At 42.1% G+C, this 12,758-nt stretch overlaps 1 protein-coding gene across 6 annotated transcripts in view; it reads right to left on the reverse strand.

The window, feature by feature from the left end:
- Mapk10 (mitogen-activated protein kinase 10) overlaps positions 1-12,489 on the reverse strand; it is a 266,659-nt gene extending 254,170 nt beyond the window's left edge. For 4 of the 6 annotated variants that reach the window (XM_059274829.1, XM_059274834.1, XM_059274826.1 and 1 more), the window contains exons 1-2: positions 12,051-12,483; positions 7,151-7,264 (exon numbers count right to left, since the gene is read on the reverse strand). The gene's annotated coding sequence lies outside the window, so the exon portion shown is untranslated. Of the gene's footprint in view, positions 1-7,150; positions 7,265-12,050 lie in introns of all 6 variants that reach the window. The other 2 variants (XM_059274830.1, XM_059274827.1) reach the window with 2 other exon arrangements.
- Positions 12,490-12,758: the final 269 nt, after the last annotated feature.

Consider the following 12,758-nt stretch of genomic DNA (forward strand, 5'->3'; position numbering starts at 1 on the left):
AACTCCTGGTCCACTTGAGCTGCTGTAATAGAGTAATATAAAGTTGGGGAGCTTGTAAAAAAAATAATAATAACTAAGGGACAATTCTGCAGGCTGGCAAGTCCAGGATACGATCGGATTCTGTGTCTTGTGAGTTATGTCCTGGCTCAGAACTCACTATGTCCTTCCTCACTTGATAGAAAGCACCAGTCTACTCTCTGGATTCTCTCTCACAGGAACATTTTTCTAATGCTGAGCACTCACCCTTTTGACTGGAGCTAGGATGTAGTATAAGAATTTGGGAGGGAGATACATGAGTATTCTATTTGAAAAATACTTCCTTTAGTTTCACTAACTCAAACAGCCCTAAGAATTTAGTTTCCAGTTTCAGTGTGGTTAGCAGTGACTGAGAATCAAGACAGAGCAGCACTCTAGAATGACAAATTTCAGAGCAGTCCTTGATCTATCTCATTGGTAAGGGGTCTGGTTCCACCAACCTGTGGGAATTTCTCTTACTTTAATGATGCCGTATTGTTCCTTGGAATTCATGTCTTGGTGTTTACCTCAAATTTAAATCATATCAGTGTTTTAAGGCTCCATTCGGGTCCAGCTTTCACTTTTAATGTTAAGGAGCATATCAACCTTTTTTTAAGTATGTAGTTCAAAGTAAAAGTCCCCAGGCCCTGCAGTCACTTGCTTCATGACCTGAGGAAAGCCACTAAATAGTCTGCACTTCCTTGTCATCACTAGTAAAAATCAGTGTGTTCAGAAGGACTTTGGATCTGCACAGACAGAACACGTCAAGCCGTATGTGGTATGCAGTAGTCAGTCGGGTCAGCGGGCATCTTCAGCTTTATCAGAGCCTCATTCTTCCTGCCCTTGTCTGAACAACTGTAACTCATGAATCCTAAGGATCTTGCTGCTAAGAGATCATTTGCTTCCTTCTTCCACACAGAGCAACAGAATCTCTAACAAGCTTTTCATATTTGGTGAACCATGACTATGGTCAAATATTTACATGGACCCAAAGTTTACTACTGTTCATAAAGCATGCACACATAAGCAATTCCACAGGCAGCAGGTCCTCTCGTGTGTAATATCTACTGTCTATTTGACAGTCTCTTGCTGTGGGATATATGGCAAATGTGTTGCTAATTAATCAATAAAACACTGATTGGCCGTTGGCTAGGCAGGAAGTATAGGCGAGGCAAGGAGAAGAATAAAGCTGGGAAGTGGAAGGCTGAGTCAGAGAGACACTGCCAGCCGCCACGATGAGAAACAGCTTGTGAAGATGCCGGTAAGACACGAGCCATGTGGCAAGGTATAGATTAATGGAAATGGATTAATTTAAGCTATAAGAACAGTTAGCAAGAAGCCTGCCACGGCCATACAGTTTGAAAGCAACATAAGTCTTTGTGTTTACTTGGTCGGGTCTGAGAGGCTGTGGGACTGGCAGGTGAAAGAGATTTGCCCTGACTGTGGGCCAGGCAGGAAAACTCAAGCTACAGTCTCTTCTCCATTTATGTTTTTAAAAATTCTTGTTCCCTCTAACCTCTCCCATGTGAAAGCCCTCCAAGTTTTTTTTTTTAAGCAGCGCTTCCTCACGGCCAGCCTCAACCTCCATTTCTCTACTCCAGGCAAACCACTGTAATGCCTCCTGATGCTATGTCACAAGATACGTTTCCTCAGTCTTCACTGTCCTCACTCCCGTTCTCAGGACCTACGTCCTCTTGTGAACATCCTTCATAACTGAAGTCATTAAACACTGCACGCAATATTCCAATGGCCTTCAAATAGTAAAAAGAACAGTGGGTACATTGTTTAGGAAAACAAAATGAGTTTTGGCAAAACTATCAACAACAGTCACCAAACGCAGTGCTTATAAAAAGGAAACTAGAGTCATCTGTTCTTTTGAGAGGTATGTCAGACATTATAGGTCATCGCTTCACCCATTCAAATGAAATTGGGAACTCTGCCAAGCCATTTTCCAGATTGTGTCAAAGATACTATTTTTCATGCTTTTATATAGTTCGGTTGTTTCTATATGTAGCTGGATACTTTCCTCCCAGATCTTCCTTTGTCCTGCATCTGTCATTCTGTTTGTCTGTCTCTTTCTCACTCGTCTTTCCAGAAACCATCATTCAATAAGTAGCAGATACTGGGCTGTACAGAGGAGCTTCCGAGATAAATAAACCTGGCTGCCATTACTTCCTCATTAATGCAGTCACAAGGTGCACACATCATAAGCTACTGCAGAGACCCAGTGAGGGGGATATGTTCAGATTGCCAAAAGGAACTGAGAAAGAGTGTCAAACAGAAAAGACTTTAAAAAGACTATTTCTAAGAGAAGATACCAGAAGAAATCCAGAGCCAACATACACAGTACCTCTTAATTTTTAATGTGCATAAAAATCACTCAAGTTTTGTGAAAATGCACATTCTGAGTCAGTGAGTCTCAGAAGGTCCTGGGATGCTGCATTTCTCTTGAGCTGTAGAAGAGGCCCACACTGTGTTTTCTTAGTGTAGCAAATGTTTGGGAGGATAATGGCATGGTTTGAATATAGAATGTCCTCCACAAGGTCATGTTGGAACACCTTGTTCCCAACTGTGGGGACTTCAGGAGGTAGGTCACTAGCGCAGGCCTTTGAGGATGACCCCTAGCCCAGACTCGTTATCTACTTCCTGATCCAAAGACCATGGGAAGAATTCAGCCACAAGCTCTGCCACCATGGACTGAAGTTCTTCCAGCATCCCTTCCCCATCACAATGGACCAAAATTCTCTGAAATCCCTTCCTCCTTTAAATTACTCCAGACAGGTGTTATGGTCAAAGTGATGGGAAAGTAACCAAGACAACCAGCAAGGCCAGATAAAGATGCTCCTCAACTGTGATGCTCCCTCCAGGAAACGGATCACAAGCTGAAACTATCAGAAGTCAAAAGCACATGTGCTATACCCAACCTTGCAAGCATCATAGCATGGCTTATTTCACCTCGAATGGACTCAGGACACTTCCATTAGCCTCCAGTTGGCCGATGTCATCCCAACGAAAAGTGTATTTTATAATACAGTGTTATGTACCTCATCCAGCTAATTGGGATCTGCAGATTCCTGCTGCTTCCAATCATCACAAGTGAATTTTGCCCAGCACATCACCAGCTGGGGAAAAGACCAAGACTCACAGTCTGAAGCAGGATTCTTTTTAATGATTTTTTATTTTTGAAATTAAAATACAACTATATCATTTCCCTTTCCCCTTCCTCCCTTCAACCCCTCCCATGTGCCCCTTTGTTCTCTCTCAAATTCATGACCTCTTTTTCATTAACTGTTATTATCTGCACACACACACACACACACACACACACACACGCATGCACATGAGTACACACGTATGTGTGTACATATCTATTCCTAAATATGTAACTACAGCCTTCAGAGTCTGTATTGTGTTACTTTGTATGCATGTGATACCAGGGATGACCACTTGGTACTGGATAAGCAACTGGGAAGGTTCCCCCCTAAGTAAGACTATTTCCCCTGTCTCTGCATTTCTTAGTTGCTGAAACGTGATTCTTAATGGATGTATATCACTTAAGCATTATTGTGAAACAAACAAAAAAAGCACCAAAAACCAAAGACAAAACTGTAAGTTAAGTATTGTAAGTTGGAGCCTTCTGCGAGGAACAGAGAGAGGGAAAAAGCAGAATTGGCACTATGCAGAAAACCACAGAGGAAAGCCCTGAGTGGAGGTGGATTGAGACGCACTGGAGTCCCTGGCAGGAGTCTCTAAGATGGGGCTGGGCAAAAATGTGGTGGTTCTTGAGAAGGGAAATTATTACACGAACAATAGAGTATATTGACAAGTCCTCATTCGGGCAGGTTGTATGGCAATAATTGTAAACTAAAATAAAAATGTGTGGTTTCATTGGTAGAATCATCAGCAAAAAAAAATATGACAGTGCTAAGGTTACTTAATAAGCCCGAGAAAGATGCTGAACAGAGCCTCTGTGACAGTGACAGCAGACTTCGACCAAAGGGTGCTGACCTCTGAGAGTTTAAGAATAAAGCAGGTTGATTGCAGGGTCACATATTAATTTAAAAGGCAGGCGTCTGTTATTTGGTATTTTGTTGTTTTGTTGTTGTTGTTGCTGCTGTTTTTTGCAGTCCTAGTGTCTGTTCTTATACATGACCCTTGGTGACCCATGATCTTGAAAAGGCTACTTGCTGGCAACTAGTGCCACATCTTTTAGAAAGTCAAGAGTTGACCCAAATAAACACCGTGGTCTCTTTTTAACCCCGAACTTTATAACCCTACAGGTTTTAACTGATTTCTTATTAAATGTTAGAATCATGAAGTATGTTCTTGGAGGTTCCTACAATACCACGACTATACATACACACATATGACTCGTATTGACTCTGCCTAGCCCACAGATAGGGAAACCTGAGACGGTCTTCACCCCACCTTCTCCACCCACCCGCTGCATTTCCCCCTGGCCTCAGCCTAATCAGCCTCTAAACAAACTCTGAGAAAGTAAAGAGCTCTCCGGTCAGAAAGACTTCAAGTTGAATGCTAAGTCCACAGCTCCTTCCCTGCGTGTCTGCCAGTCAGTTATTTAACCTCCTAAACTCTGGGTTCCCTTGTCTGCAAGCCACAAAGACGATGGAAGATTAATGTTTGTAAAGTGCTCAGTGTAGTGCCTATTACACAGTAAGAATTCAAAAATGATACCATTTTGAAAGATACATCTCAAAAAGGCTGGAACAGGCACTTCACAAAAGAGGAACATCAATTGGCCACATTTAAAAAAAAATGGAACGATATTCCTCATTAGTAATCAGCAAAATGCAAATTGATGCTTATATGAGTATAATTACACATTCACCTGATTAGGAAAACCTAAGAACTTGCAAATGAAGTACAGGGGAAAATGTTGAGTTTCCCTGCACCATCGCCATGAGTACAAATTGATGCATCCAACTCAAAAAGATTTCTAAATTATTTATTAAAGTTAAAGACACATATATCTCAAAACCTAGCAATCCCTCCTCTTGATATTTGTTCTAAATGTTTGGATGGAAACTAAATAAAATCTGAGTTCCCATCAACAGTAAAGGGATAAGCAAATTTTGGTATATTTCTGCAATAAAGCGCTATACAACAACTTATGCAAATATACTACATGTGTGAGTCAAGGTTTATCACCAGAGGATTAAGAATGCATGTACTATAATGACAACTATGTGGAACTAAGTGCAGACAGACTGAAATATCTATTGTGAAGATGCTTAGATGTAAATTCTACAAAGAACAGCAGGGGGTGAGTGACAGGTAGGATGGCCATGTGGTCACCTGTGGTGTGGAAGGAAAAGTACATGATCTGAAACATATGGTGCTTGCCAGGAGTCTATGAAATATGATACATAATCATCTTCACCTTCCCCTTATTTAATATGTTCTTCTAGTGGGTAAAATACCCACAATTTTAAAGTAAGTCAGTTGTGTTACTCCTAATTAAGACCTCCAAAAGCTCTTCATTTTAGTATAAAATCTCAATGCCTTAGCTTTGTCTAAGAGATCCTTCCTGTTTCTCCCGTACCTCTCTATACCAATGCTGAATGAGAGTACTCCCAAGCAACGGCTCTCCCAGCTGATGGTCTGAGTGACCCACCATGTATTGATTGTGCCTTTCCTCTGGCTAACCTAAATGTCCCTTTGCGAAGTCTCCCTTGACTAATTTTCACCATATCTGTGAGATGGTTCTCTTTGCTTTTGCTCCCTGTGTCTACCTACCAAATCATACCTCACAAGTACACCATCTTTAGGATGAATCTGTCCTGCTAAGAGCACATGATGTAAGTAACACATTCTTTAAACTGAGAAGTCCTTTAAGACAGAGAGTTTCATCTATTCCAAAAGCCAATGGTATATCTACATGACAGATTCCCATTAAATGTTAGCATAATAGATAAGTGTTTAGCCTGAGGATAATGTACTTCTACTCACTGGTAATAACACAGAACAACATATAGAGTCAACCATATAAAATAGTCATTGTTGTAGCTCACAAATGGTTGGTTACTGGCGATTGTATATGATTCTCTCTTCACAACAAACATGGAACATATTTTTATAAAGCACACTATAGTGGGGACACTTGGATCTGCATCTTCACTCTGATGATTGGCAGATTGTAAAAACCGTAATATGAATCACTATAGAGTTCATTTCCTCAGGTTTCTGCAGCTATAAGCACCACATTGAGCCGCAGGACAGCCTTACTACGAAGAAGCCACCAAGCAAATGAAAGTGAGATATCGATCGCCGGCACAAATAGCTTCCTTTCGGAGTCTTATGAGCACAACCACTGCATTCTGTTTCTCACAGATGTTACTTGACAGAATATAGCTTGTTCATATCCACTGTGGTTTATTAACTGCTGACTTTGGTGGCTATCGAGCATCAAGATTTGACTTTAAAGGCATTCTGCTTGGGTGTGCTGATATTCTTATAAAATAATACATCTTCCAAATTATTCTAAGTAGGCAGAGCAGCTAGGTATATCGTTAATGTTGTTTATCATGAACAAATGGATTTGTAGATTAAAATGTCCACAAATGTGATGGAGTTGTCCTTCCTATGTGCCTGAAGATCTAAACAATGTGTGTGAGTGGGGGTGTGGGTTGTGGGGGTGTGGTATGTGTGTGTGGTGTGTATGCAGTGTGTGTGTGTGTGTGTGTGTGTGTGTGTGTGTGTGTGTGTGTGGTTCTGAAAGGAATTAAGCATTTTAATTTAGCTCAGGACCAATTTTTCCACTAAAGGAGTTTAATAATGTAGTAGCATGCTACAAACTAAAAATACGACTTAAAATAATGTTACCCAGCTGTTACTCTACAACATGATGTTATTAGCTGAAGCCTTCCTATGTAGACTGGGATGGCTCATGGAGATGATATCATGGTGTATCTCAAAACCACAGAATTATAAGAGGTATTAAAATGGCCATACCACCAACTACTGTACATGTTCTTTCCTATTGATTTTCACCTAGATTGACACCCTTTGGAACAGTGTTTATTCAGATCCATAGATGAGATAATATATGATAGGTAAGTTGGTCATGTTGACTATCAATGTTCTACTAAGGAATATTTGTAGATTTTCAACTCACCACTGCTTGTGTGGTTTCTCATCTATAGGAAAGGGGTCTAATTCAACAGCTTCTTGCGTGAGTTGCCATAACCAAGATCTGGGAGGGTCCTGCCGGTGGTGTTCTCACACTAGCCTAAAATAAGAGCAAAATGATACACAGTTCAATTTGAAGATTCCACATTTAACTTCATTTGCACTATTAAAACAAAATACTAACATCAAATACAGTAAAAACAATTTTCCCGTGTGGCAAGGAGCAGGGAGATGACATCAGTTATTTGAGGCAATGACTTCTGTTAGAATTGGTTGCAAACAAAGGAACTTTGGTGTCCAGAGCAGAACAGCTACATGTTTTTAAAATCTGAACATAAAGACTAGTTAGTAACTATTTGACTGGATAGGATATCTGCTTTTCTAACTGTAGACTTAGTTGTGAGACACACCAGTTTGGCCTCCACTGGAACAGTCTTTATTTTATAGTAGAGTACACAGGACCAATGGCTACGTGCTTACCAACAAAAAGGAGAAAAGGTAAAACCCTCTTGGGTCTGACACATAAAACTAAACTTATGTTGGTCTGTCGTAATCCGATCTTATAGACCCACTCTTTATCCTTATTGCTGCATGAGTTTAGACCAGATTCTCAAGGCCTGTGCCAGTTTTCAATTTTATACCTATTGACAAACCACAGACTTAATTTCCATCTTACCAAATCCTTAAATAATCTCCTTTTCTAGTCAAATAAGAGTCTCAACCGTGGCCAGGGTCTTCCAGTGATTTCTGGGAATACCTTTCTCACCACCACTCACTCAGCTACTTCAAACATGCCAGCATGGTCTCGTTTGTCCTGTATCATCATTTTAGTGTGGATCATCTTCCTCTTCGGTTCTGTTGCACTGACCATCAAACTATCCCATCCTCACCGTGTAACTCAACTCCCTACGAGCATCGACTTCAATGGCTGAAACTTTGTGTTCTCATCTCAGTCTCCTCCACCCACAGCACTTCTCGCTTCATAGATACCTACTGTGTGCTAGACTGAGCAAGACAGACCTGAAGGCACAGGAGATCACTGTTTTGTGTGGTGATCAGTATGCAGAGGGAGCCTCCTCCTATAGACACTAAATAAACACAGCCAAGGAAGCAGACCTGGGGACCTCCCTTCACACTCCATAGTTCCGGGTCCCATTTCCACACAGAAGGAGCACAATGACCCCAATATCCCACACTCGGGAAGCACCTGGTGCATCCAAGCAGGCCACTAGCCACAAACCAGGACTCGGCTTAATTTCTGAGTGGAAAACCCACTGACATGAATTTGTAGTGTTTTTAAGTCTCTGTTGCTTAGGTTCTGTCTTGTTCCTGATGTTAAAGAAGATGGAGGAGGGGTGAGGTGAGGAATCACTGGAGTCCTGTCTCTCACTGTGCAGGCTGCCTGGCCATGCCTACTGCCCTGTACCATGGCTGCGTCTTCCCTCTGCACACCACTCAGGGCGTTTGAGCAGCTGTGATTAGAACACTTCTGCAGGAGCCTTCTGTAGTTTATTTTTCTTCACAAAACTCAGATTTCCACTCCCACCAGCACTAGTTTCTTAAGCAATGGGTTTTGTGTCTTGTAGGCACTAGAGCTAAGAATGATGAGAAAAGCTAAGGTAGCTTGTTGAATGTCCAAAATGTCAAACTACAAGATCCTTTGCTGAAAACAGCAGTGTTCAGAGCCTGCTTTCAAAAGGACAGGTTTCGTTCATGGGTTTTGTGGTGTTACCCAGTGTCTCCACTCATTCTTACCAAGATTCTCTATTTTAAAAAAAAGAAGAAGAAATTTTTCTGCATTAGGCATAGGGGAACCAATGGTCCTCAAATATATAGATTTTTAAGTTTTCTTTCTTCACCTTAATTTGCTCATGAGGTTGAACTGTACTCAAAACAAGGGAAAAAAATCTTCTCAAAATACTAGAACTTCCGTGTGAAAGCATATGGAGAAATGGGTGTCTAAAAACACAAGTTCCCATTCTGAAAGACAGTCCTCTTCAAGCAATATGCAGCAAGCCGTCTTATCAGCATCAGCTGCACAGTGCTCAGGATTATGTAATGCAACAAATAACCTCAATACACCGAAGAAACAAGTGGATTTTGTTCATCTTGACTGATAAAGCTCCTCTCCCAGGAGTCCGGAGGCCCTCTTTCCCTGTGCGTACTTGGTGCTCTGTAGAAGGTGCCTAACAGCTGCATGTGTGGAGGGAAGTGCTCATCCAGCCTGAACCTAATAGAGCCCTGCACTCCTTTCCTGTCACTGGACACTTCTGTGTCCCTCTAAGCAAGACCACCACAAGGCCCAGCAGGAACTTTGAAAATAATCTTAGAGGAAGCAGGAGAAACTGAGGGTGAGATCCTCTAAGTGAAGACATGTTTGCTTCACATGCAGATCAAAGGAAGTCTCCTTCTTTGCTAGCACCCCATTTTTCTGATGAGCAACCAAAGATTTGTTTGGTTTACTCACAACAATTCCACTCCACGTCCATCCTCTAGCTACACATAAGACCTGAGTTCAGCTCTAGAACAGGAAAAAATGCCTGGCCCTGAGTCCAACAAACAAGGAGCCTCAATTGGTCTTTATCTTTTATCATCAGGATGGGAAAACTTTGTAGCTAAGCTTATATTCAAAGAGATAGATTCATTTCCATGAGGCTCTAAATAACTTTCAATATACAATGTACCTCTAAACACTTGTACTGAGCACACCTCGTTCGCTTCTGATACAGCATACACTGACAGTGAATGAGTTTGGCTGTAGATTTAAAATAACTGTATTTTATATATTTTATAGCATCCATGATCAGCTCTCCTCTTAACCTTGGACCATCTCCACCACGCACTAAGAAACTGTAGTACTAGCTTTGGATGCACCAGTCACAGTCACAGTGAGAACACACTCGGTCCCTGCGGGATCTGCTCAGAATCACCCTCTTCTGGCATGCAAGCACACACCCTCTCCCAGCAGATACTGTTTTGGGGGGCAGCAATTAGGCAGCTGGAGGCAGCTGAATTTGCCACTCCCCTGGGAGCTCTGGCTTCCCCATCACCTGGAATCTCTTCATTACAATTGCAAAGATTTTTGCAGAAACCAGAGCCCCACAAATGAAAGCTGCTAATGGCAGGAGGGAAGGAGAAGCCACTAAGGACGCTGGAAACTCATACTTAAGGTCATTCCACCCTTCTCATCTGCTTTTCAAATCCCGTTGTGGGGAAAGAGACAATCCCTTCTAATGTTGGTAGATAAACAAACAAATCCAATACTTTGTGTCAATATTAAGGGTGAGATCAAGGTTTTAAAAAAGAAAGGAAATATGTACCAGAAGCAGCAAGACTGCGATATCAAACTGTCTAGCCCTAAAACCCAATGGTTCCAAAGTGGAGTTGGAAGCTCGTGAATTCATTCATGAGCGTGGCTGGCTGTACTAAAACATACATGCTCACCGAGGACAGATATCTACTGAAGTCTCTCTGAGAGAAATGGCCATTACCGTAACCATTTTAAATATGTTGATCAGCATTCTGCAGGACCTTCCAGGATTGACAATAGTAGCATTGGGAAAGGGGGAGAAATTGGGCAGGTAATGCCTGGTCCATCTAACACCCACCTTCCTTCACCGCCAACTGTGGCCTGTCCCATATGACTTAGCCTGTGCTCGGGAAAGTTATCACCAGCGCTGTCATACAGACACATTGCTCTGCAGCAAAAGCAGACCATGTAAACAACCTTGTGGCTGCTTCAGAGCCTACTGCCCTGGGATAAGCCATTCTTTCCTGTGGCCAGATTGCAATGCCCTTGAAAGTTATCTGCATAAGGCAATCAAAGCAGCATCTTGGTCTCTATATTTAAATGTTGGAGGGAAAAGAAAGGAATATACATAATGTATACATATAATTTCCTTGAAATATCCATAACCTGATTTACTTGAAGGCTTTCTGATAAACCACACTTGTTCTGCTGAAGGAGCAAACACATAAATTCTGAAAATTGTATCACCAAGCTCTTTCCCAATGACAGCATCTGTTTCTTCTGAAAATGCTCTGACATTTCTAGGGGACACAGTATCACAGCACAGAATACCTGGGAACCTTGCCATAGAAAAATGCTGCCTGCTGTGACTGGGCGATCACTTTCTTAAAGGGACCTTTACCTACGTAGCTGCAGTGCCAATGTTTGCTCTTTCCCTGGTCAAGCCCCTGTTCTGTGTTCCTGTCTGCAGATTTAGCTCAGAGTCTTTCTACAAGAGGAACATCATTAGTTTGTGAGATATATATATATATATATATATATATATGGCTCATTAGTTTGTTATATGTGTGTGTTTATGTATATGTATGTATATATACATATATAAACTGTATGAATATATTTCAGAATATTTAAAGTTAAACCTGTCTGGAAATAAAATTTATGTGTATTAATGACATTTTTAAATATCTTATGAGACCTATAGCATTTCTCAAACTGAGAGCCACACTTCTAAACAAGCCTCTCTCTCTCTCTCTCTCTCTCTCTCTCTCTCTCTCTCTCTCTCTCTCTCTCTCCCTCTCCCTCTCCCTCTCCCTCTCCCTCTGTCTTTCTCCCTCTCTCCCTCTCTCTCTCTCCACTCTCATGTGTGCATTTCTCTTACTCTGCTTTACCGGGTCACAATAATAATGGTCTGTCCACCTTCTAGCGCTCTTCACTCCTCGGTCTGAGAAGAGGATGCCCAGAGTAAAATGCCAAGGTCTCCTTGCCTCGGTGACAGTACGTTTCGTTAAACTGGCTCTCTAACCCCATCACTTCCTACTTTCTCATGCTCTCTCCCATCCCACAAGACCGATGACAGATATCACCCACCCTCCCAAAACAGGCTAGAACCCAAAATGAGCAAGGAGTCACCTACCATTCCGTGCCTGAGAACTAGGATCTTGGTCCGGATGCTTGCCTCAGAAATCCTCCCTACTGGGTTTTCATTAGCCACATTCCAAGCCGGAATAAGGAGGAGAGTCTTTGGAGGTGTGGAGATTGTTTAAAAATAATAACAGACAGGTGATTTCCAAGAAGACCCAATCTTTAGCTCACTCAAGCCCCTGGGAATTGAGGAGTGAGGAAGAGAAAGGAAATTTGTAAAAACGAAAATAGAAAAAAAAGGTAAGCATATAATATATGAAGCACCACCCACTCCCATAAAAATAAAAAGAGACGGGCGGTTGGAAGAGAAGAGTGGCTTGCTGAATCACCCTCTCTCACTGCCTGGAAACCATTGTGCAGCGGGAGGCTGCCTGTACCATTGTGGAGCCTACCAGAGGAGACGGACAGAGGGCTTGGGGAATGGGGTTGCTATGGCAACTGAAAGGAGCACACATGACGTCAAAGCCCAGAGAGGTCTAGGGAGGGGTAGGAGGAGGGAAGAAGAAAAAAGGAAAAAGTCTATCTGTAGCTACAGCTACCTCGTTTGCTCGCGAAATGAGAAGCAGAGAAAATGTAAAGGAGCAGGAACGTGGCCACCAAGATCTGCGAATTCAGCGCTGGCCGGGAGAAGGGTTGCGGAGGAGGGAGGTTGCAGCACAATGCCAAGGAGCTCCTCCTCTGTGTGGCTCCAGCTCTGCAC

Source organism: Peromyscus eremicus, chromosome 10, assembly GCF_949786415.1.
Source record: "Peromyscus eremicus chromosome 10, PerEre_H2_v1, whole genome shotgun sequence".
In the NCBI taxonomy this organism is placed as follows: Eukaryota; Metazoa; Chordata; class Mammalia; order Rodentia; family Cricetidae; genus Peromyscus; species Peromyscus eremicus.